Here is a 25,799-nt window from a genome sequence, read left to right as displayed (position 1 = left end):
CAATTGGGGCTTCCTGGTGGCTCAGTTGGATAAAGCTGTTAAAAATACCCAAAGAATCTTAATAAACAACATACTCAAGTAGAAATACTGGTGCACTGATGACATGTTGGCAAGATGAATGGTGTAAAAACCTACTTAAAAGCAAAAAGTTGCTCAGTTTAAATGTGACTCAAAGATTGATTGTTATTGTCTTTCCCATACAATGCAAAAAGAGGACTGAGTTCAGTGATGATGCACATGTTATCGACTATGTTGAGATTTCTACAAATAAATTCATGCAATTCATTCTCTGAAAATGGCATTTCCAACATTTCCAACTAGCTAGGATAACCAGCGCACTAGCTAGGCAACAACCAGGAAAACACAATAACACTGCAGCTGGATGGACTGTTTTTAGCTAACATTAACTAAGCTAATGGATACATTTGAGCATTTAATGTTACTGTTTGTTAACTTACTGTAATGTTTACTCCATAAGCTTGTGCAGGTTTGATACAGAGCCAGTTAGCCATTAGCCAGTTTCTAACATGGAGAGTCTACAAAATGTGTAGCCTGCTCTGTAATAGATTTGATTCAAAATGGAGTGAAGGAAAATCTGCTCAAGAAAGTACAATTACACAAAAAAAGCTAGTCAGTTACAGTCACTTCCACCCCTTGGTCGCCACAATGCAAAAGCACTCTCTTGCAGCCTGCGGAGGTGGAACTCTCACACATAAACACACATATATACATGTGAGGAGTTTGGAGAGGACAAGCATTTGCAGCTTTGAAGCGATGTTTTTTTTTTTCACAGCTTTTTGAGGAGGCAGCAAGTTTATTTGTGCTCCTTCTGTGTGGGAGAGGAGATTCGGACATTCATTAGAGCCGCTGCAAAGACAGTGCAGTCACGCGCTCGTTTCTTTTATAATCTCGCTTACTCTTCTCCGTCTACGTCAGAATGTGATTATGGCGCCTCATGGCTGTAAACACTCCACTGAACAGACAGGATCACCTTGACCTCAGTCTGTGCTAGTCTCTATTTACTGAGCCTCCAACCAGCTTTAAAAGCAAAACTGTGGATAGATAGATAGATAGATACTCTGAAAAGCAAACTGTCTGTCTGATACTCTTTCACACAAACACACGTCTTCCTCTTACTTTCTCGCATCAACACCCACTCTCTCTCCTTCCCACACACACACACACACACACTGACAGGTGGAAGTTGAACGCAAGGTGATGTGCTGACTAAACCGCTCCCCGCTGTCAACCGGCTCCTGATCGTCTAGGTCAGGACACACACACACACACACACAAACACACTATTGTTCCCTGCCAACTGTTGCCGGCTATACACACACATTGATGCACACACACACACACACACACACACACACACAGAAAGAGCTTCAGGTGACAGAGATTAATAGCCTTAGTGACTGACAGAGTAACTTCCACTTCCTTTGTGTCACTGTCAGCCCCGGGCTTTGTGCGTGCGTGTGTGTGTGTGTATGTGTGTGTGTGTGTGTGTGTGTGTGTGTGTAGGTGTGTGCGTGCGTGTGTTCGTGCGCGTGTTCGTGCGGACGCGCGTTTAAAGCCGTTATTAGAAGTATAATTGCGGAGACATTTAAAGTGTTTCCCTCAAGGGCTGCTGGCATCCAATAAAGTTTTCATACCGCAAGAAAGAGAGAGAGAGAGAGAGAGATGGTGGAGAGAGAGAGAGAGAAACAGAGAGAGAGGGAGGGAAGAAGGTAGAGAAAGAGGAAAGAGAGAGGAGCTGCAGATGGGTATCGTAAGGTATATCAGTTGGCAACAAGCCCATGATTGCCTGACAGTATGTATCCAAACACTGTACAAGACTTGATGCTTCAAAAAGTAGTCCAGCACAGTAGTCTAGATATCAATAACCTTCTCTCATACACTTACTGGGTCTTTTTTTTATTAGGAATCCTTTGTATGCACATCCGATTGTTGTGCATTTTACTAAAACTTACAGACGTGCATGAGCTAGTGTCACTGAGCATTGTTTCACAAAGTCAAAACAAAATGCTACAGTACTGTGTTTGCACTGGCAATCTAATTTTAGATTTTAGAAAAGTTAGGACATATATACAAATGGATATAACCAAATATCCACTGCAAAGTAGCTGAGCAGTATGAAAGCTTCATAACATCAGCCAACAGCAGCAGCATGATGTGAAAAAGACCTATAGGATTCAGTGACAAAGGTCATTTGAAAACTGGTCTTTCATCCATTTCATAACATGACAGAAAAAAAAACTTGATATTGTACATTACAAATGATGATGAGGGCCAGTTTAAATGCAGGGCAATATGCAGCATTTTGTTTCTGTGGTATTTTTATGATGGATGAGGCATGAGAAGGCAATAATGTAGGATATAGGAACATAGCTTCATGGTCAATTGTTAGAGGCATATTTAAATAGGGCGAATTGTATTTATGATCCACGACAGCTACAGTTGTCTACCTTTTTTTACCATGCTGTTTTTAAGGCAACAATCTGATCATGAACAAATTGTGTTTGCATATATGAGCTGTTGCTGATATGCAATATAAATACTGAGGTCAGTAAGAACCAGTCTAATAACTGGTTTCGTAATCTGACACATACTACCATTACCTTTTGGTATTTTCTCTGGTAGACCCTATCAGAATGTTTGGTGAAACATATTTTTTATGATTGTGAGTTGGTCAATGCTCAGACTGCATGTTTCACGCTAGTGTCTTGTGAACTTCCTTTACATTGCCAAACTTGAGGGCGAATGATTTCTGGTGCAGTGAATCTCTGAGGATGAAGGGTTTTTATTAAAAACAGATGAGAAGAATGCATGTCAACGACACTGTCTCTCTCTTTCTTCATCTCTCCATCCTCTTTCTCTCTCTCTCTCTCCCTCCCTCTCTGTCTGCCCCGCACTGCTGGGATTTACATGTCATATTGAGACCGGATAGACTGTACCTGAAGTGTTTACCTAAGTAAACAGTTGAAAGTACAACTTGTGCCTGTATATGAGATGGAATGAGAGAGTGAGACCCACGCTGCATGACTCTGTCTGTCTTCTCCTTTGTAACACTGAGTCATGACAATACTAATTGTGTAAAAGAGTATAATCTTTTCTATTATGCCCCCTCGAAAAGTTGGGGTGCACTATGCCCGACTGCAGGTTACGTAGAGTGAAGAGGAACCAAAGTAGTCAGGTCAAATATTATCATTCATTCAAATTCTCGTCACGAACACCCATCTAACTCAGGTCTATTAGGCTGCATGCCGCACATACAAATAGATTTGCTCTCTTGTTTCTTATGTATTTTTAATGTCTATTCATAACCAGTGTTTTGATTAGATGTTTTTAGACAAGGGGGTAACTGGAAATCAAACAAGGCAACAGTAAGCATGACTTTTAAAAAAAACGGAAGTCAAAATTTCAGACTTTGAAAGGCCATAGCTGACCGATTTTGATGAAACTTGGAGGGATGATGCATCTTGCTACTGATTGGTCCAAAGGGTGCCTGCATCATCCTTGGGGGACGACGTGTTTATCGTTGATGTTGGAGCAGTGGATATAGAGCGTGATCATACAACATCTAACTCTTATATCAATGCTGTGTGACAGAACTGGGAGATGTTTTCCTCCATGAAACCGACAGCGGAGCTTGGCTAATGCTAGAATCTGAAGTGCACAAGGTTGATGGATTTTTTAGATCGCTTCAGTCAAAGATGGCATTCGCCTTTCTCTGTATATTTTTAGACATGCCTATATCCCTGTGTATGTATCTTTGGAATGCAGCTGGAGAGGCACACGTGTGAAAAGGAAATTGCACACAACTATGCTCTTATGTGAAGGTCTGATTTATAACCAGAGATTCTTGAAAAGTTTGACTTTAACATAGAAAATAAGCTTCAACTTGGGAAAATAGCTTTACAGTAATAACCCAGTGTAACTCAGTGTTACGTTCTTTAATATTGACAGACATTCCCAACATAAACAACCTGCTTACAACCATAAAATACTGTACTTGTTACGTTTGTATCTAGCTGTTACATACTGTTAGTCCTTATATCAAAATCTGAGTCAAGTGTGTGTGTGTGTCTGCGCATGCGTGAATGTCCCTACTTTGAAAATGCTTTCCAAGTATGTTAATGCATTTCAGTTGTCTCAAAGTAATTTTTCATCTAAATTTTAAGTGTCATGCGATGTCATTTAGAGAGAGGTAGAGACAGAAAAAGAGAGAGAGAGACAGAGGAAACTGTAATTATTCAGAGTTTGGGAGCTTGTGTGTGTGTGTGAGAACAGGGCAGGCTAATTTAAATGTGCTCTATGCTCCCTAAGATGATGTCAACATTTTTTATCTCCCCTCAAATTATTTTTCTGTTACCACTGCATGTGTGTGTGTATGTATGCGCATGCCTATGTGTGTGTGTGTGTGTGTGTGCGTGCGTGCATCTGTGTGTTAGCCTGCATTAATGGACAATGCCAACAGGCTTTGCATGAATGCGTTAGCCTATGTTTCCTTGTGAACATGCATATACAGTACTATGTGTGTGTGTGTGTGTGTGTGTGTGAAACTGTGTGTCCATGTGCTTGTCAGTTTGAATTTGAGTCTCATTTGAATCTCCCTCTTCTCTCCAGCGCCCCGCTCCCCTCACCTCACCCAGGAGGACACACACACATCAGCAGGGACAGCAGAGAAGAAGATCTGATTTCTCCTGCTGACACAGATCTCTGCTTGTCATGTCACTTAAAGCAGGAAGAAAACTGTGGGTGTGGTGTGGTTCGTTACACAGCGTAGCATAACACAAGGTAATGTAACACAAGGTAACGTAACACAGGGTAACGTAACACAGGGTAACGTAACACAAGGTAACGTAACACAGGGTAACGTAACACAGGGTAACGTAACACAAGGTAACGTAACACAAGGTAACGTAACACAGGGTAACGTAACACAGGGTAACGTAACACAGGGTAACGTAACACAAGGTAACGTAACACAGGGTAACGTAACACAGGGTAACGTAACACAGGGTAACGTAACACAGGGTAACGTAACACAAGGTAACGTAACACAGGGTAACGTAACACAAGGTAACGTAACACAGGGTAACGTAACACGGTAACGTAACACAGGGTAACGTAACACAGGGTAACGTAACACAAGATAACGTAACACAGGGTAACGTAACACAGGGTAACGTAACACAGGGTAACGTAACACAAGGTAACGTAACACAGGGTAACGTAACACAGGGTAACGTAACACAGGGTAACGTAACACAGGGTAACGTAACACGGTAACGTAACACAGGGTAACGTAACACAGGGTAACGTAACACAAGATAACGTAACACAGGGTAACGTAACACAGGGTAACGTAACACAGGGTAACGTAACACAAGGTAACGTAACACAGGGTAACGTAACACAGGGTAACGTAACACAGGGTAACGTAACACAAGGTAACGTAACACAGGGTAACGTAACAGGGTAACGTAACACAGGGTAACGTAACACAGGGTAACGTAACACAGGGTAACGTAACAGGGTAACGTAACACAGGGTAACGTAACACAGGCTAACGTAACACAGGGTAACGTAACACAAGGTAACGTAACACAGGGTAACGTAACACAGGGTAACGTAACACAAGGTAACGTAACACAGGGTAACGTAACAGGGTAACGTAACACAGGGTAACGTAACAGGGTAACGTAACACAGGGTAACGTAACACAGGGTAACGTAACACGGTAACGTAACACAAGGTAACGTAACACAGGGTAACGTAACAGGGTAACGTAACACAGGGTAACGTAACACAGGGTAACGTAACACAAGGTAACGTAACACAAGGTAACGTAACAGGGTAACGTAACACAAGGTAACGTAACAGGGTAACGTAACACAAGGTAACGTAACACAAGGTAACGTAACACAAGGTAACGTAACACAAGGTAACGTAACACAGGGTAACGTAACACAAGGTAACGTAACACAAGGTAACGTAACACAGGGTAACGTAACAGGGTAACGTAACACAGGGTAACGTAACACAGGGTAACGTAACACAAGGTAACGTAACACAAGGTAACGTAACACAAGGTAACGTAACACAAGGTAACGTAACACAAGGTAACGTAACAGGGTAACGTAACACAAGGTAACGTAACACAAGGTAACGTAACACAAGGTAACGTAACACAAGGTAACGTAATGTAACACAAGGTAACGTAACACAAGGTAACGTAACACAAGGTAACGTAATGTAACACAAGGTAACGTAACACAAGGTAACGTAATGTAACACAAGGTAACGTAACACAAGGTAACGTAATGTAACACAAGGTAACGTAACACAAGGTAACGTAATGTAACGCAAGTAACTCAACACAACTAATGCACTGTAATGCAATGTAACACAATGCAATGCAATGCAACTCCACATAACACAACACAATGTAATGCAACGTTACACAATGTAATGCTATGTAACATGACGTAACACGACACTTCTCATCACATTCCTGATTCATTTGATTCCATTGGTGTGCATGCAGTTTATTGTTCACACCAGAAAAAATGATTTGATTTGAAGCAATTTATGCCAATAGTGAGGTTGGTGAAGTGGTTTGAATTAGAGAGCTTTGATTAGTACATTTAGCTCAATGCTCAAACTGAAACTAAAACTGGCCCTTATTCTCCCATCTTCTCTGTTCTGCAAATGAACTCAAATGGAGAAGATGGAGAAAGAGCTGCACAGACGGAGCAGGAGGCTCTTACTTTCCATCACCAACAGGTCCAGTCTTTAATAGTCTTTACCAAGTCCAGCTCCAACTTCTACCAACTAACAAGTCATCCAGGAAGAGATTCAGGGAGACTACTGTACTTCTTTGTGACAAATATCCCTTCCATTATTAGGATTTTGCCAGTAATTTATATAAGACAGAGGGGCCTCCCTCTGCCTTATATAAATTATATATAAATCTGTTTACCTTTAGCTCTACTTATATGGATTTGTGTTGTATTGTATGTCCTGGGCATCACTTTCTTTTGGATGTGTGTATCTGGGCCTTATCCGTGCATGTGTGTGTGTGTGTGTGTGTGTGTGTGTGTGTGTGTGTGTGTGTGTGTGTGTGTGTGTGTGTGTGTGTGTGTGTATTTGTGTCTATGTCTGTGTGCATACGTTGGGATTGGGATGCCAATATTGTCAAATATCAATTCCTTGCCTTTCAAATAGCCTAAATGGAGGATCGTTTTTTTCAATTTTCTAGTTTTTGTTACATGATCGGAAAATGGAAAATTGGTGTCGGTAGTTAGAACACTGTTTCTCCATGGAAGCCATTGACTGTACCACAGGCACGGGGGGGGATGACAGCTTTGTCTGACCATGATATGGACATGGAGGATTTTGAGTTAGATTTCGAGTACAGTAGAAGCGATTAGAGGAGAAAAAACGAAGGGAGGAGAAGATGGAAGAGGAGAGGAGAAGATAACAAGAAAATGATATGAAAGCGTTGTTTGGACTTGACAGCGGAGAGGAGCAAAGCAGAACTGATTATACTGGTGCCATATTCATCGATATGGGTAGGCCTAAAGCTGTGGTATTTTTTGCAAGTAGTGTTGATAGTGGAGCGTAAGTGCAAGCCTGTCCATCTCAGGAGGGAATCTGGTTTGAAATGTGAACAGAATCAAACTGAGGTGCATCCAGACCTGACAGTGACGCGTTCTGGCAGGATCAGATGAGAAAAGCCACACTGAAACCAGAAGTGTAACTATGGACACTGAACTGTCCGAGATCATAAGAATGGCATATGTGGGTTTTGTTTTAGGGTGTATTTCTCCTTTAAAACTTTAGAAATATTACATGAGGGAGCCGAGAGATAATGGATAATGGGAGAGAAAATGAGCTGCAATCTAAATATTCCAGTGGGGAAGAAGCACTTGGAGTCTACATTAGAATAAAGTGTCATTTTAAAACACATCCGTATTATTGATGTGTTGAAACTGGCACATGCACCATTTTATTGAAATAGATAAATATTGATCTATATATCATGTTTGATATGTAGATGGATGTGTTTGACTAAGTGATTTTTCTGTTTCTATTTTGTCTGTTTTTATGTATATCCTTTCTTTCGTTCTTTCTTACCAGTATCTAAGGAAAGGACAACATTTCCTATGCAATCTACTCTATGAGTGCATTTGGAAATTTTACTATAAAACTCATTTTGCCGATAAACCTCTTATATTTCTCCCCTCCATTCTACGGGAAATCCTCCCTCTCTCTCTCTCTTTCATCCTCCCTCTCCCCTCTCCTGTCTTTCTTTGTCGCCTGTCTGTATCGCTCAGCCTCTCTCACTCTTCTCTCCCCACGGTTGCAGGGCGATAAATTGGTTGACACCAGACATTTAGGCCGGCGATGGAAATATCACACCCAAATATCACGCTGACCCTCGGCGGCCCTCTCATCGCCCGCCGGACAACGTCCTTCTTTGTTCTTCACACACACACACACACACACACACACACAGAGGACACAGATACAGGAAGGGAGAGAAGGAGGAGGGGGGGATGGAAAATGACAGAGAAATAAAGAGAGGGAAAGGGGAGGCAAAGAGAAAGAGAAGGGGATGAGAGTGAAAGAGAGGCAGACAGAGAGAGGGGAACAAGAGATAAAAAGGAGACGGAGACGGAGGGGGAGGGATGAAGGAAACAGAATCAGACATCGGAAAGATCAGGTGTGATTATTGCAATTTCCTCTCTCTCTCTCTCTCTCTCTCTCTCTCTCCCTCTCTCTCTCTCTCTGTGGGACCTGTAGCATCATTAAAAGCTCATTTGTTCCTCTCACAGGCTCCGCCCCTTCTGCTCTGATTAGACGTCTCACTTGTGCTCCGGTGATTAACACAGCGCTTGTCATTCGTTAGCGTAACGACCCGCCAATCAACACGCACGCCACCGCAAGCGCACTTAGCATCTGAGCATTCATGTCCTGTCACCTTTGTAATGATCTCGTCTCACCCCACACACACACACACACACACACACACACACACACACACACACACACACACACATATATATATTCAAGACGTCCTACTCACTTTAATCTTTATCTAATTCCCACAGACAGTTAGTTGGGTCCTTTGAGGTAGTGAAGAGGCAATTAGGCTTTATGGACAAAAACTTGCAGTCACTGCTTGTGTTACTGTACTTTTTTCCATCAAAAGAAAGGGAAGGTGCCATTAGATAATGATAATGTATTATTAATTCCTCTTAAATGGCACTTCTCATTTGCGAGAACAGCTCTCCAAAGTTTCACAGGCAAGAAAGCGTAAATTGATGCCTTTTACACTGATCTCAGTGTATAATGTTTAGGTGCCACAGTCATTTGTTGAGGTAGTTGTTGATGCTTTTATTTCTGTTCATTCTGATGTTTGGCAAAAAGAAAAAAAAAATTCTGAAAGCATCTGAAAAAATCAGTAATGTGATTCCACCCCAACCCATCCACAGCTTTGGTGAATTCATGTTCTTCTGAAGCTTCTTCAGATGGTGTTTTTGCATTGATCTTCTACATGAAACGAAGGCCCAAAGATCTAGGAAAGGTTTGCATAAACACAAAATGAAATAGTGGATGCAAAACTCTTATTTTCTGATCCTGATCCTTTTCCCTGTTTTGTAATCTCCCCCATTTTGTGAAACACTTTGGTACACACCAGTGTTCTTTAAAGCACTTTATAAATAAAGTTGACTTGATCTACTAACGCAGCACATAGGGCATTTGCACTTGACAAAATGGGTCAATCTTGATGCCTCTGTTCTTTGAGCTTGTGCTTTATTACATATGCATTTGTGGGTGTTCCAAGGCTGGAGTGCAAAATAGAGGGATAGAAAATATGGAAATTGATAGTGCATGTAAATAAAATCAACACTGAAGGCTCGCAATTATCTGTTGATTGTGCACGCTAAGTAAGAAGTGAGAAAAATCATGTGTTGCGAACTGTGTGCAGAGGGAAGCTTGGATGCGATGATAGTAGCTCAGTGGATGTATCGCCAAAGAGTGTGAATAGTCTCACCTAACTTTTTAATAAATAACTACCCAGCTGGAGTAAACATCAATTTGGATTTGCACTAAACAATTAGAGTGATTGGTTGGTGGTGTTTTGACATCACAGACCAATCTAAAAGCTCTTTATTACATTCATTTGTGATTGCTTTGTGGAGAAGACACCGGCACCTGTCTGCTTTAGACCGGCTCTCTCTCTCATCTCACCTGTGTTGTCCCAAGGAGCTGAGGGAGAGGCCTAATAGTTTATTAAAATTAATAATCAACTGACAGACTGCAACACTCCAAAGGCCAGCAGCCTGAGCTTTAGACCTCCCATTCCTGCCTTCTGCCACCCTATTAAAAGATCTCTGGATCTAATACAGAGGCCATTTCATGTTTAATCATAGGCCGCACCAACTGGAGTTGTAGGCTTATTGTCATCTGTGCTCTTGAGTAAACCCAAAACCTATGCACCTGGATAGCCTAACTATATTTGCAGGTTTGTAATTAATTACCTGTGTCCTTTTGTATGCCCAGTCTTACTAAATACCTTCAGCATGTGGGACTTATTGCACCTCACGTTGCACTGAACAGGTTCCAGCACTGTGTGTGAAAATGTGCAGAATTTCGACTCAAGGACAAGAGCTTCAGTGGTGACTTGCCACCCCACCTACACTTGCATTAAAAATAAAGTTTTCAAAAGTTATTTCATTGTTTATTTTTGTAATTCTATTTATTCATAGAGCAAGACACTAAAAATATTTGAATTTTTTCCAGACCTTTTTTCCAAACTGTCTGCCCCAGTTCTGCAACAGTTCGCTCACTGCCTGCCCAGAGGCCCCTGACCTCTGGTGTTGGTAGAGTAAGAACCTGAGACGAGAACGGAAGGTCAGCTCTAATTGGCGGACTATCCTGTGCAAATTGGAAGCACTAGAAGGCAGCAGTGCCACTTCACTGAGAGAAAATTCAGTGAAATTACATAATACAAACACCTTTTGAGAGATATTTGCACTGCAGAACTCAAATACTTAATTCTACTGTTTTACGATGCAGCATCTTCATCATTACAGATCGTGTGGATAGACACAGACGCAGACAGAAACCCTGCAGTGTGCCCAGGCTTCAGCAGGCTCCTGGCTGGCGGAGGCTGCATTGTGGAGCCAGATGGCAGCTGGCACAAATGGGTTCTTGAAGCGCTCTTTGGTCCACCTTGGGCTAAAAGTGCTCCATCGCTGCATCAGCTCATCACACAGAGGGTGCTTGTCCAAGATGGGAGTTCAGTTTGGACCTCAACCTTCACCTTAAACCCACTGGAGACCTAAGGCATAACATTCATTTTTTAGTTATTTGAAGAGTTTGATTCTAAAATGAGATATCTATCATTTTGCAAAATTGACCCCTACTCTTCCAAAATGATTACTGGCATGATTTTAGAATATTAAAGTTATGAGTCATCGTAACACCGAGGAAAAATGTTGCGTTTTTGAAGATAGAATCTGTGAATTGACTGAAAAAATTCAGGTGACAAACTTTCCAAAATGAATACATATCATTCATTTAATTACAGACTGACTGATTGATGGATTACCCAAAGGCTAAACTGCTGATTGTGATGTAAGAGATTGCAATTGTGATTTCATAGAAGGTTACTAAGAAACAAATTGTTTCTTGTTGCCAAGCGAATGGGCTTTTTTTTTTTTTTTTGCTTCGCTTTATGTTGCTGCATTTGATCTGTCTTGATTCCTTGACAGTTGGATTGCTTCTGATGACAGCTTGGGGCCTGTGATGCTCTGTGTGTGTCTTCTGTAATTGGTAATGCTTGATTTTCCTGCTTCACAAGGCAGAAAACCAGAGCCTCAATCTGTCTGAGTGCAGGCAAACAGTCAGACCATCACGGTTGGGTTTTTTAAGATGATAGAAGAGGAAAGGGGATGGGGGAGGGGGGCGAGAGAGGAAGAGAGAAAATATTGGTACTTATAGATCAAACCTGAAATCAATAAAGGCAGCGCGAGACAGGGAAATTCTCCTTCTCTATGACTCTCTCTGACGCATACACACGAGTACGCAGGCTAATTAAAGGAGAGCTAGAGTGGCAGAGAATCAGACAGGCAGGTACTGTATGTGGATGGGATGAAGGAGACTTTAGACTTCATAAAGGAAAGCAAGCAGATTGACTTCCTGAATGAGGGAACTGTTTCATTACATGTCTCCGGGGCACACAGAGTAATAAGGTTAAGGCTCGGGGCACACTACAGGATTAGAGGGCAGGAAGAGAGGCAGGCAGGATGGAGCGAGGCTGGAGACGAAGCCTTGAATTGTAGCTTTGTAACCATTGTGTTGTAAAACTCCTCCATCCCTCAAACCACAGCCCACACTGCCTCTAGCTTGCATTCAACACAGTCTCATAAAAAATTGTGAAATGAGCACAAACTGTAAAATACAGATTATGTGTTCTGGACACAAATTGTATTCCTCCACCATGAATTTGATTATGTAATAGCAGATGGGAATCGAACCTGGGTTGCTGGAGTTGAAAGTAAATGTTCCCACCCATTAATCCCCGCGACCTCCACACCCTTACTTAACACCGCTTTATTTCAATGTGAAACTACAACCTGTTTCTGGTCATGTCATCATGCTCATTTCATGACATTTCAGGACAACAGGCTGTTTGTATTAGTGTCCAAACGATACCTATGAAATATATGGGAGTGAGTGATTGGTCTGCTCATTGACTTTGATACTCAAGCAAGAAACCCCAAGCAACAAAAAACATAACCTTGGGAAAATGTTACTAAAATGCTTTCCACCTGCTATTCTAACATTGATCCCAGTGTTGATATATTTAATGAAGTTCATAAGAGTCATAACATAGTAGTCAATAGTAGAGCGCATGGGAGCACAGCCTGCTCTTCCCAGCGCTCTCTTGTTGTCGATTTAAGATGGCACCCAGCTGAATAAAGTGTGCTGTGGACTAAATTTTCTAGTGTGAGCCCATCATTACACATCCTCTGAGACTGCAGGCTCATTGGCCTAAGAGGCTAGCTCTGATGGGCACTCCAGTGCTACAGACAATCAATAAATAGGTGATCTCATTCCCATTCATTACAGAAACACATTTAAGTTTTATAGGGGGGTGTACACCTTGTCAAGCTCACACACACACACACACACACACACACACACACACTACAACAGCACTGTCCTCTCCTCTCAGTATTCCCATTGAGGTTAATAGAGTGCTGTTGGAGCTATGTTGCCATCCATTAAAAGCCAGTTAATTAGCCAATAGATCCAAGCCAGACCAAAGCGCTTCATTAAGAATTTTCCTGTATCTTCATTGGACACCTAGACAGCTCACAGGTGCTCTAGTACAACAACAAAAAATCAGTGGTGGTTCAACAGTTTTATTTCATAGTTTCCATTCACTGTCATTAAAAAGGCATTTCCATAACAGCCTTAAGATGTTGCTGTCAATCATTTGCACTTATGGAGGGGGAGATTGGCGCTTGCGCAGTAGGACAAATAGTAAACGTGGACATGGAGTCTTCCATTTCAAAGACGTTCAGAGTGGATTTTAACAACAAAATGAGTGTCTATTCTTCACATTTATCTTTATTGTAGATGCTCAGGAGGAAGCCATCTCCAACCAGATGCTTATTACTGCATGGTATGTGGTAGGTTTCGACCGATATGGATTTTTGAAGGTTGATACCGTCAATGTTTGACTAAAATTTGACTAAAAAACGTACAAGATTCAGTGTTTCACCCAGAATTTTGTGGGTGGAAAAACCTTGGGACACTGAACCTCTCCATTGAAACCCATACAAATGAAATTCTTTTAGGTGGGTTAGTAGTGCCTTAAAGGAATAGTTCACCCATGTCAGTCACAACTTTATTGAAGTTTGTAAGCTGAGATGAAGCTGCAGGGGCTAACTCGCTGTGTGTTTGGTGGTCCGACGAACTTCAATGGGGTTTCCACTGACATGAGGACGAGTAGATAATGACTCGGTTTTGGGGTGAACTATTCCTTTAAGGCAGGATGAGGCAGGTTTCATTTCCATTTATTACATCTTGACGTCATTCAGGCTACACCTCCAGTGAAGATCTGCCAGTGTCCTCCCTCCTCTACCTCCCTCTTTTCACATGCTTATACCGCTGCTATCGCTGCTGCAGAACCTGAGAAATGGAGGCCGAGCTATTTGTGAATTGGGGAATATTAGCCGTGTTAGCCATGGTGGTAAGTGGCAGATCAAGAGGTGGGCAGTCACCACAGGTTTTGGTAAATAGGAGTCTGGCAGAAGGGCTTCAATTGTGTGTCATTTTTCCACTGGTGTGACCATAGCTGTAATTGATCACAATAAACAGAAGCAGAATGGAGGTTTAGCACCCTGCATTTTTTTTTTTTTGTCACAGTGCTGCAGGATTCTCTTAATAATTCCTCTCAGCACTGCAGCAGCAGCAGCAGCAGTGGGACTTCTGCAGCGACTAGATCTGTATCTGTCTGTACTCCTGCAAAAAAAAAAAACTTGTTTTCCCAATTTTGTCATTTTGGCTGAGAGCTGACATTGTCCCCTTTGAGAGCAGCCCAAACCACTGTACATGCATTATGAAGTATCAAAAATGGATGGCCGTGCATGCGAAAAAAGACGAGCTTTTCGCAGTGCGCTGACGGTTCGCCTCGACGCGGGGAGCAGCGGCAAAAAGAGAATTTCTGATGTGTTGTCTTTGTCCAAGCAAAGGTTAAATCAAAAAACAAAATCTTACAAAGGAGACTGGTTGAAAAAGTGAGAGCTTTTTAGTTGGCGCAGGTCATCAGTCAGTCCTGAATCTTTTATAGCACAGCTGAATGACCTACTGCTCCCACTGCCACACACGCACACACATACACACACACACACACACACACACACACACACACAGACTGGAGATGGACGGTCTGGAACAGTAAACTAGAAGCATGCATGCACACACACACACACAGAACGTGCAGGGCACTTAACACTTGCACATACACACTGACTGGAGATGGACCATCAGTAAAGGTAAGCTGGACACACAGACACACACACACATTCGCACACACAGAGTAGCCTGCTGTTCCTAACACTGCCCCCCCACACACATGCAATCACTGGCTGGATGGGCAGTACGAGTACACCGGACATACACATACACACACACACACACACACACACACACACACAGAGTGGTTCTAGTTTGAAGGGCAGAGGGGCAGGGTTGAGAGGTGACCAGTGTCCAGGTGTGCCTCTCCAATTATCTGCTGCTGCCGCCTCTCCACAGCACACGCACGCACACACACACACACACACACACACACAAAACACACCCACACGGCCCAAATTCCCCTCTCATCTCTCTCAACCACGCAATTAAAGCACCACCCTGCTCCAGCACCTGGTCTCCCACTGTTAGAGAAAGGGAGAGGAGAGAGAGAGAGAGAGAGAGAGAGAGAGAGAGAGAGAGAGAGAGAGAGAGAGAGAGAGAAGTAAGAGAGATAGGAGGGGAAAGATCGATTTGGTATCCAGTTTCTATTGTCTCTCCCTCTCTTTGTCTGCGTCTCGGTGTGTTTTTTATTTTATTTTTTTGATGTGAGGTGTGAAGCCGGCCTGCCAGTGTTGCCGTCCTATTTGCCATGCCGCTGGCTGCTATTTGACTTTGAAAATATGAAATCCGTGAGGAATGGAGGGGGGGGAAACGGGGATGGAGGAGGAGGAGAAAATAAAGGGAGGGAAGAGATTGCAAAGGAGGGGATTGAACAGATCGACGGGCATGGGTGAAGAACAAGAAGAAGAAGAAGGCAGGTGATGGAAAAGACGTGGAGGAGGCAGGAGAGAGAGAGGAGAAAGAGAGAGAGAGAGAGAGAGAGAGAGAGAGAGACGGTGGGATAGCGGGAGGAAATGTGTTAAACAAACAGAGAAAGTAATAACAGGAGCCGAACGTGAGAGCGTTGCGGGGGATGAAAAGAAATGGAGGAGTGGGAGCGGATCAAAGCGGGGAGAGGGGTGAGGAGTGAGGAGTGAAATGGCGAGATGAGACACGGAGCTGAGAGGAGAGAGAGAGAGAGAGAGAGAGAGAGAGAGAGAGAAACAAAGCAGGGAAAGCAGCATCCAGGGGGAGGAAGAGGAGGGGAGGGGCTTCTTTCCATCTACGAGGTCAGAGGTCAAGATAGCACACACACACACACTTGCTGTTGTGTGGTGAGCGGGGCGCTTCACTTGGCAGCGGGCCTCTGTTTGGGTCCCAAAGGTGCCTGACCCTCTGCCATCCTTCTGTTGTTGAATGTGAATTGTTTAATATGATTTGGACTTCAAGGATGGAAGGCAGGGGATCAGTAAAAATAAAGATACTCCATGTTGGAAATGGGCAACTTTAAAAGAATACACCAAGTTTTGAGGAGATTCTAAAATCATCATCTTTCTGCCTCCCTCTCTCTCTCTTTCTGTCTTTCTCTCTCTCTCTCTCTCTCTCTCTCTCTCTCTTTCACATATACACACAGCTGGTAGCTCCAGGTATGGTTTTGTGTGTGTGTGTGTGTGTGTGTGTGTGTGTGTGTGTGTGATTACAGTGTAAATCAGCCTTCTGAAGTGGAGTGGCTTCTCGCCGCTTCGCCAAGTTATTAATAGGAGACCCCGATGTCTAGTGCCGTGCGTGTATGCATGCGTGTGTGCACGCATATATGATATGTTTATTTGTTTATTTGTTTGTTTTCCATCTGCAGTGTGTGTGTGTGTGTGTATGTGTGTGTGTGTGTGTGTGTGTGTGTGTCTGGCCCCCCGGATGTGCGTAACATCATTAACGATGGAACCGTCGCCTCAGGTAACTCAAGTGGTCCATCTCTGTCAGCTTAGCTTCTCACCTGTACCCCCCCAACTGCTAGGCACACACACACACACACACACACACACACACACAGTACAGACAGTCCACACACATTCATACATAACACCAGGATTGTCACATGAAAACAAAGCAGAGCGAGGGCGGAGGAGTGAAGTGGTGAGCTGACACAATGTGAATGGACAGATGCTCTACTGCCTGAACCTTCATTTGTTTTGGTGTTCATTTCATTCACAGTTCATTGCATTGTCTACAGTTCAGTTCAGCTAGACTTCTAACTGCAGTTTAATTGTAGGTATCACATTACATGCCGTCATTTCATTACATTACAGTTGCCTTTTTTTTTTCATTTTTTCATTTGCATCTGCTCCAAATGAAAATAACAGCTCTTAAGTTTTTTCAGCTCCATGTATATCTACACAATGTAAAGTATAGAGCAAATTTTCGAGTTTCCGTAAGCGTTGATTGAACTTGATTTTCACACCCTGAGTTACATTAACAGTGATGATTCTGCTGCAGTACCTGCTCCGTTCCTTCCTGCACTGCACATGAAGTCCTGTCCATCTGTGTGTCTCGTGTAATATGGGTAGTCTCTGTATGTTTAATGTAATAATACTGTTTACACACGCGTGATTTCCCTCCTAGAGGCTGATAAGTGAGGGATAATGTGCAGCGAGGCCGTCATTATCGCAAACGCAAAAGTCCTGACAGGTGAATCAAGATTCAGAGGGAATCATCAACCTGAGGGAGATTTTGCAATATCAACTGAACTATACATTATCCAACTTATTACACTTAATATACTACTTACCAAAGACATGAATCATTTGACACAAAATATTGATTTAAAATAATTTTATTACAAGCTAAAGTAACTTACAAGTTTTTGAAACAGCAGTCTGTTATTCAGAAATAACAGACCTCAGAATGCATTCACTGGCCAATCAAAATTGAGCATTGAACAAAGCTATGTAATAAAAATCTATAACAAGAAGAAAGAAGAAACTTTACCTTAAAGTAAGCCAGATTCATCTTGATGCAAGGTGCAGTTATCATTATGGTTTCAGGCTAATATACATCCTCCAAATCTCAATATTTCATGATACCTGAAACATTCAGTGATATTTATTCAAATTCAAGATGATGCAGTTGAGGCTATAAATAGCATCCCATAGAATTGGACATCTAGTGATCTAGATGGGGCATTTGTGAAGCAGTCAGATACAATCTAAGTGAAATCTAGAGCCACAGAGATCAGAGTGCAAAGGCTAATGGATAGTCCTTCAAAGAGACTTCAGTACATATTTGTCCATGAGTAATTTTTATTATTAATCAGTAATCAACTACTTTCAAATGTCAGCAACTTTAATAGATTCATTATAATAGATTCCACTAGGCCTCTGTTTGTGTCTTGAAGCAGAAATGTACATATAACAGGAGTTATATGTCATAAATTCTTAATGCGTAATGAGAGACCAGGCAGCCCAGTACAGCAACTTGTATATACACACACACACACACACACACACACACACACACACACACCACAGAGCTCTGTAGGTCTTTACTTAATGAGCTTCAAATGCTGCTCCCCCCTACTGAGCTGAAGAGGGAGAGAACGATGGAAGGGTTAGAGAGACAAAGAGAGAGAGAGGGGATCAAGGGGGAGGAGAGCCAGAGAGAGAGGGAGGGAGGGAGGGAGGAGGAGGAGAGAGGCAGAGATGGAGAAGAGGCGTAGATGGAGAAAATGGAGGGAGACAAAGTGAGGGAGGAGGAGAAGAACACGAGACGTCTGAACCGTCTGGATGAGTTATCAGCGTATTCATGTTTGTTGGTGTTTTTGTTGCATTATTGTGAGCTGTGGAAAAGATTTTTGAATTTAAACTTCTCATATGAATCTGGAGTTGAGAGGAGAGAGGGAACTAGAAAGTGTAGTTTTCTTATAACTGAATGCATCCTGGGTGATTGGATAGAGGGAAAAAAAAGCATAAAATTCAGATGTAAATGCACCTTAGATGCATTGAAAAGCCAAATTTGGAGATGTTAAGAGACACATTGGGCCAAATAACAGATGAATTATGAGTGCAGGTGCAAAGGGGGCCAAAGAGAGTGCTGTCCGAAGCGGATACACCGGAAAAACCTGGTTTCATATGCAGCTATGGAGTGCTACCTCCTATCTACGCTACAAAAATCTTTGGCTAGATCTTCCTTAGAAGCCATATAGCAAAAGTGCCATTTGAAACAATTATAATTACTCCTGTTTTTATCCAGGAACCTCACTGTCAGACTCTTCCTGTGTATCTTATCACCCGGTTATTGATCGTCTTTGTGGTCGGCTTTCCGCTTTAACAGCCCGCACACAGCGGAGAGTGGAAGTGACAGGGAGGACAGCGGGGAGAAAGAGAAAGACGTGATGACTGCAGAGCTTGAGAGGCCGCGACACCGCAGCTTTGTTTTAAGAGCCCGGCGAGCCGCCGTGACACCGCAATCTTTTACCCATAAACCATCTTCACTCTCGTTTGTGTGAGTGATTCTCCCACTATGGCCTTTCAGTTCATTAGATATTTGCCTCTAATGCTTTGTTTCTTTTTTAGTTTATGAAAAGCAGTAGCTCTTTCCATTAATGTTTATCAGATTCATTATGCCTGAATAGCAGATTTGTAACAGCTACACAGCAACAACACACACTTGTACTGTTATTTTTCAATACAAGATATGTTAATAACAGCATATGTTGTGTTAAAATGTATTGTCATGAACATGTTTGTATGGGAGCATTCCATCATCACAATTGGCAAGTTTTCATAGTTTTCTAATTACACTTGAATCTACTGTTGTTTAACTACATCTTTTACTGGATTTGTACTTTACTGATGCCTTATACCCTTTCAGCATATGAGTTAATGTATTCTTGAGTTTTAGCATTCAGATGTGTGTTCTGCATGTAAGCAAAATACATGTTTGTGTACGCCTACTGCATCTCAGAAGATCCCATATGGAAAAAAATACTTTCTAAATATACAAAAGTTGGCCAAAAGCTGTATTTGTACATTGTACATGTAGATGGCATTCATTCAAAATATATGAGCCTCAGTGTGAGCGATAATCATCATGCATCCATTTAACAACAGTTCACAGTATGGTGGCATGTCTCAAACATTTCCAATTGCCAGCTCACTTCAAACTTTTATTAGTCATTTGTTTTGATCAGTGGTGCTTAGTCAGACAAGGTCAGCTGTAAACAATAATTAATATGCTTGCTTACTTCTGTTTTGAATTTTTGACTTAATTGAATTTTGAATTGAGTGGATTAATTTACACAACTTCAGTTAGCAGTTAGACACCCCACACACACACACACACACACACACACACACACACGTACACACACACAAGCACCACCACCTCAGTTTGTTTTGCGTGTTGTGCTGTTGCTATTTCTCAAGAGGCCTGCATCAATATACGGCTCAAATTAACTAAAACTGTCGTCGCAGGATGAACACGGATCGTTAAATCATGTGCTATGAATATTCTATGGGAGACTTTGGAATCTCATATATGATATTTATTCAACAGAGCCCAGCCTGCTTATAGGTCACATGAGACGATACGCATCAGAGTTAAAGGTGACATGTATAGCACTGTTAAACATCACTGTATCATTGTCAAATTAATTGTGAAACCCTTGTATGATTACCATAAATAGATGAAACCATGGTATGATATAATTGGTTGCCTCTACCTCCTGCCAGTGGTTTTGTTAATGCTAGTCTTTCTCAAAACTAAGACCACATTTCCCATAAACCATTGCTTCCTGTTCTGCTTCTTCAGTCACAGGTTTTCTCTTTCACTTTACTATAGAGGATAAACATGTTGGAAGTGACTTTTCCATCGGCCTTTCATTCGTTCAATCATCTACCACTGTGCTACTCAGAAAGCTTTAGCTCTGTTTGCTCTGGAAGAACAGCGCCCTCTTCCTGTTTTGTGCCGTAAAGCAATCCAGCAGATTTCCCTCCAGATCACACCTGCTCTCACTCAATGTAAAATGCAGTGTTGAGGCTGGTAGAGGCTCCTCAGCAAGGTTCTCGTTTGACTATGGTAATGTCTCAAAATGAATTTGCTCACGATTTATTGATAGCAAATCTGTAAAAGTCTGATTTCTCTGGCCCAAACTCATGTTGACTGTTGTTTGATGCTTTTCTCCCTCGTTCCCCTTTACCTTGCCTCTCCTGAAACGCTGCAATTGGTGTAAAAAGCACACCGGCACACCGCGGCAGCCTCACCGTGCTCAGACACACACATGGTTAGTGTGTGTCTCTCTCTCTCTCGCTCCATCTCTTTCTCTTTTTCCCTGTCTTTCTCTCTTGCTCTTGCTCCACGCACACCAACAGACAAACACCCACAACCCCCCCCCCCAAAAAACCGTGTTCTCTGTGCTGGTCCTGGCTCCAGTTCCAATTACCTGGTGGCTACGGCAGCAGGGCCCTAAATGGGCTGTAGCACCGAACAGGCATGTCTGCAATGGAGCACCCAGTGGGAGGGAAGGAGGAGGAGGAGGAGGAGGGAGAGAGAAGAAGAAGAGAGGACAAGGACGAGAAGGAAGCTGGGAGGGAGGAGGGGCGAGAGAGAGGATGAGGGGGAGGAAGGTGAGACCGAGGAAGAGAAGGGAAGAGAGACAGAGGAAGGAAGAAAGAGGAGAGGATGAAGAAAGCGGGGTGGAGGAGGGCATAGAGGAGATTCAGAAGAAGGGAGGAGGAGGAGGAAGGAGGAAGAGAAGGAGGAGGAGAAGGAAGAGAAAGAAGAGGAGGAGGAAGAGGAGGAGGAGGAGGATAAAGAGGAGGAGAAGGAGGAAGAGGAGGAGGAGTTGAGTTATTTTGCACACAAAGTCATTAAAAGACGAGACGGGTGAGTGAGGTGGCGGTCTGTGTGTGCTTGTGTGCATGTGTGTGTGTCACCTGGCTGTCTCTCTCTCTCTCTCCCTCTCTCTCTCTCTCTCTCTCTCTCTCTCAGGTGTCCAATATCTTTGTAGTATTTTCATGCTGATAGCTGTTCCACTCGTCTTCAGTCTCTCTCACTCTCTGGCTTCATCTCTTCTCTCTTCCTACCGTCTCACATTAAATTCAAATGCAAATTTGCTTTATTGGCATGACAAGTATTCTCATATTGCCAAAGCATCAAGTCAGTCATCAGTCTCACATTATCTCTCTCTCTCTGTGATCTCTGTCTATCTTTCATAACTTTAATTTATCTTTCTGTTTGTTTGTCTGTCTATCTTACTCCTCTCTCTCTGTCTTTTCTCTTTTCCTGTTTTGTCTCTCTTTCTTCTATCTCTCTTGTCAGGCTCCCTCTGTCTCTGTTTTTCCTCTTATCTCTCTTTTTCTACTTACTGTCCATGTGTGTTCTGTCTGTTTCTCTTTGTGTCAGAATATGTAAAAACGAGAAGGTTGGATGGAGATACCATGAGGCTAAGCTTGTGAGGAGGAGGAGGAGGAGGATAAGAGGGAGACGAGGAAGAGGAGAGGAGAAGCGAGAGAGACAGAAGAAAGGCCAGGAGTGGGTGAGAATGAAAAGAAGCTGTCATTTGCTCCACAGCTTAAGAAATGATTTTACTGCGACTGTTGCAAAATACAATTTGTATTATTTATAATGCATTGAATTTCACCATCAGAGGCATCATAGTAAAATATCCAACATCAAAGGAACAGCACCCTCCAGCCCTGCTGGGTGCAGGTTCAACACATACAGTATATAATTAGATATTGGTACAGTAGGATATACAACATGTTTTCCACATTCAAACCCAGGCATGTAGTGGAGGGTAAATACACCTGATTCATTACCTTTTACCTTTTAAGCAAATGGGAATCTGCATCATATCAGTATAATTCTTGATATACATTATAATAAGTATTATTAGTCAGATTTAAGTTACATGAAAATAGGATCTGGTCACAAAAATAACACAAATCCATACCATTCTCAAAATATAAGTTAGTAATATAATTTTAGACAGTTAAATTCCACAGGCATATTTCAACATAGAAACATAATGTTACTATGTTCAGTTACTTTTAAATCACTATGACTTCTAAATGAAGGGAATATGAAGTTAAAGTTGAAATGAATTGGGGCGGGATTGTGAATTCTGTTTAACAATCTTAGTAATATTCAGATCTTAGAATCTATAGTGACAGCTTTAGAAAAAACTGCCAATTTAAAGGTTCAAAATGGCTTCCATTTTTATTTGAATAAATGAATAAATTTCCCTACCAATCAATTGGCAAGAAGAGCACAATTGCCTAGTAGAGCAGCTGCGCTGCCATAATTGATTTTTGTTGGTTTCATTGAGAGTTTTAGCATCACATGGTGAAAGTGTTGTTTCAAAGAATTTCATTGGTTTTGGCAGGAACAAACAAGCAGTGTTTATTTTTCCTGAGAAAAATGTACTATTTTAAAGGTGCAATAAATAAGACTTTTTCTGCCCCATAAAACAAAATTACCATAGTATATCTGCGGGGGTTTGGGAGGGTTGTTGATCAATACCAATGTCACCACACCAGGCGCTGAGATTTCTGATTTTCAAAACTCACATTCTGGCTGTACTCTCTGCTTTGGAACAACAAACAAAATTGTACCAGTGGTGTCTGAGAACTACTGTGGCACGAAACAAAAGTTTTGTGTCATTTGAACTTACGGTAAAACTTTGACCTTTAATTATAGCGTCATCATGAGGCCAATCAGTGTAATTTTCTTAATGCCAGAACGTAAAAAAATTGTAAAAATCAGATGATCATGAACCAGTGATGTAGCACCTTTCAAAGATAGAAATGTTGCCCTTTAATTAGGCTATAGCACCCACATTGTAGCTCCAGATAGTTCGGCATCTAGTCTGTTTTCTCCATGCATGGATTTCACAGAAAAACACAATGGAAATACACTGTAGATTGTCAGATCTGCATCATATTGCCACAGAAGTATATATATATTCAATGATCAACCTACCAAAGACTTTATGCTTCGTGTTGTTGATAGTAAATTTGCAAATTTGTTAAAAAGAGTCATTGTGGGATGATGAACATCTTATTTGCTTTTGAAATATCACATGCCAAATGAACATAGTGTCTGGCAGTGGTGTAGTCTACGTCAGTGGTTCTCAAACTGTGGTGTGTGTACCACCAGTGGTACGCGGAGCGCCCCCTGGTGGTACGCCAGATGACTGGAATTTTTTTGTCGCACTGAGAATTTGGAAAAACCATCTGAAACTATTACAATGTTTATAAATTCTTAATTTGTGATTTACCAGCATAATCAAAATTTTATAAAGACTTAAAATGTTTTCATATTTTACATTTACATTTTTTATAAAATTGACCAAGGTTTCTGCCCGCGCAGCCCACGTACTTGCACCGGCTCTGCCTGCCCGAATTACTTATGTACGGAGCCTGGGAGTCCATCAGGAGAAAAATAATTGATATCGTGGCCATGATTTACTGTAACATGCGCACGATATGCAATTCGAGCTCTTGTTTTCTTTTTTCGTGCGCACAAGATACAATTTGTTCCCTCAATCTGGTTAAAATGAGCCCTCGTTTTGAATTGCCAAAACGTGCCCTCAAAAGAGTGATATCGTGCTCTCGATATATAATACATGCGCTCTTCACGAGCTTATAAAAGAGTCAGTGCACATATTGGTGATTATGTTTAAATGTGGCGCTGTCCTGGGTGTGTTGCAGCCGCCTGATTGTGTTTACATGGTCTGAAGGTTAAGTGGCTAAATATGTTGCAATATTTGGGGGATATGCCTATTCAGTGTAAACAGACAATGGATATTAACATACCAAATCCTTACTAGGCATATCTGCAATACCTAAAAGGTACCTTTTAAGTTGCATTTTTTCCTAAAATACACAGTTTAACGAAATCGAGGGAACAAATTGTATCTTGTGCGCACGAACAGAGCGCTGTTCGCTTGTTTATTCAAAGTTTATTAATATTGAACGTGTCACGTGTCCAAATTGCACCAAATCCGATACTGCACGTCCTTGGTCCCCAGCAATACACCCGCCAAGTGTGAAGTAGATCGGACGAACGGTTCTCGAGATATGCGAAGGACACACACACTCACTCACAGACAGACAGACAGACAGAGAGATTCCTTGTTTTATAGTTAGATTCACCCTGTGCGCTCTGTCTGTGTTATGAAGCGCGGTGGCTTCCCATATAGGAGGGGCTGTGAGTTTGGCCGTGGCCCGTGACCTAGACCTGACGTCACCTACCAACGAACACAGTTGCTTGACGGTCATTTCCCCGGCTCGACAGTTAACATTATACAGGGTTGCTGTTTCTTGACTTAATCCAAGAAGTTAGGTGGTGTAGAAATGCAGGAAATTTGTTTTAAATTGCCGCCAATTATGTACCCCCCCCCCCCCCCCTCCCGGAAACAAATCTCTGAGTATACCCACTACAATAAACTAGACTACACCACTGGTGTCTGGTATTGAATTCATTAAAATAAATACGATTAGATGTTTAGTATTTGGAGAGAGAGAGACACACACAGAGAGAGAGAGAGAGAGAAAGAGAGAGAGACATCCCATCCCAGATGTCCCATAGGCTTTCCCAAAGATTGCCTAATCACAAGTCACGACACTGGCTGAGAAAGATCCTCAACAAATAAAGTGACTGCTTTGATGTGAGAGAGTCTGTGGAGGAAGTGAAGATGGAGATCCCCAAAATGGAAAAGTACAGTGAGTCATCAGCATTTCTTCTACAAAGGCAACATTAAAACAAATGAGGCTTGGGATGTTATTGCCTTGGCTGTTGGAGCACAATGTCAGTACAGCCTATTTTCATGGGGTAGAAATAATCTGCTTTAGCCTTTGTAAACTTTTGCAAAT

The sequence above is a fragment of the Centroberyx gerrardi genome, chromosome 4 (genome assembly GCF_048128805.1).
Source record: "Centroberyx gerrardi isolate f3 chromosome 4, fCenGer3.hap1.cur.20231027, whole genome shotgun sequence".
Taxonomy (NCBI): domain Eukaryota; kingdom Metazoa; phylum Chordata; class Actinopteri; order Beryciformes; family Berycidae; genus Centroberyx; species Centroberyx gerrardi.
Note: the sequence above shows the minus strand (reverse complement) of the source record.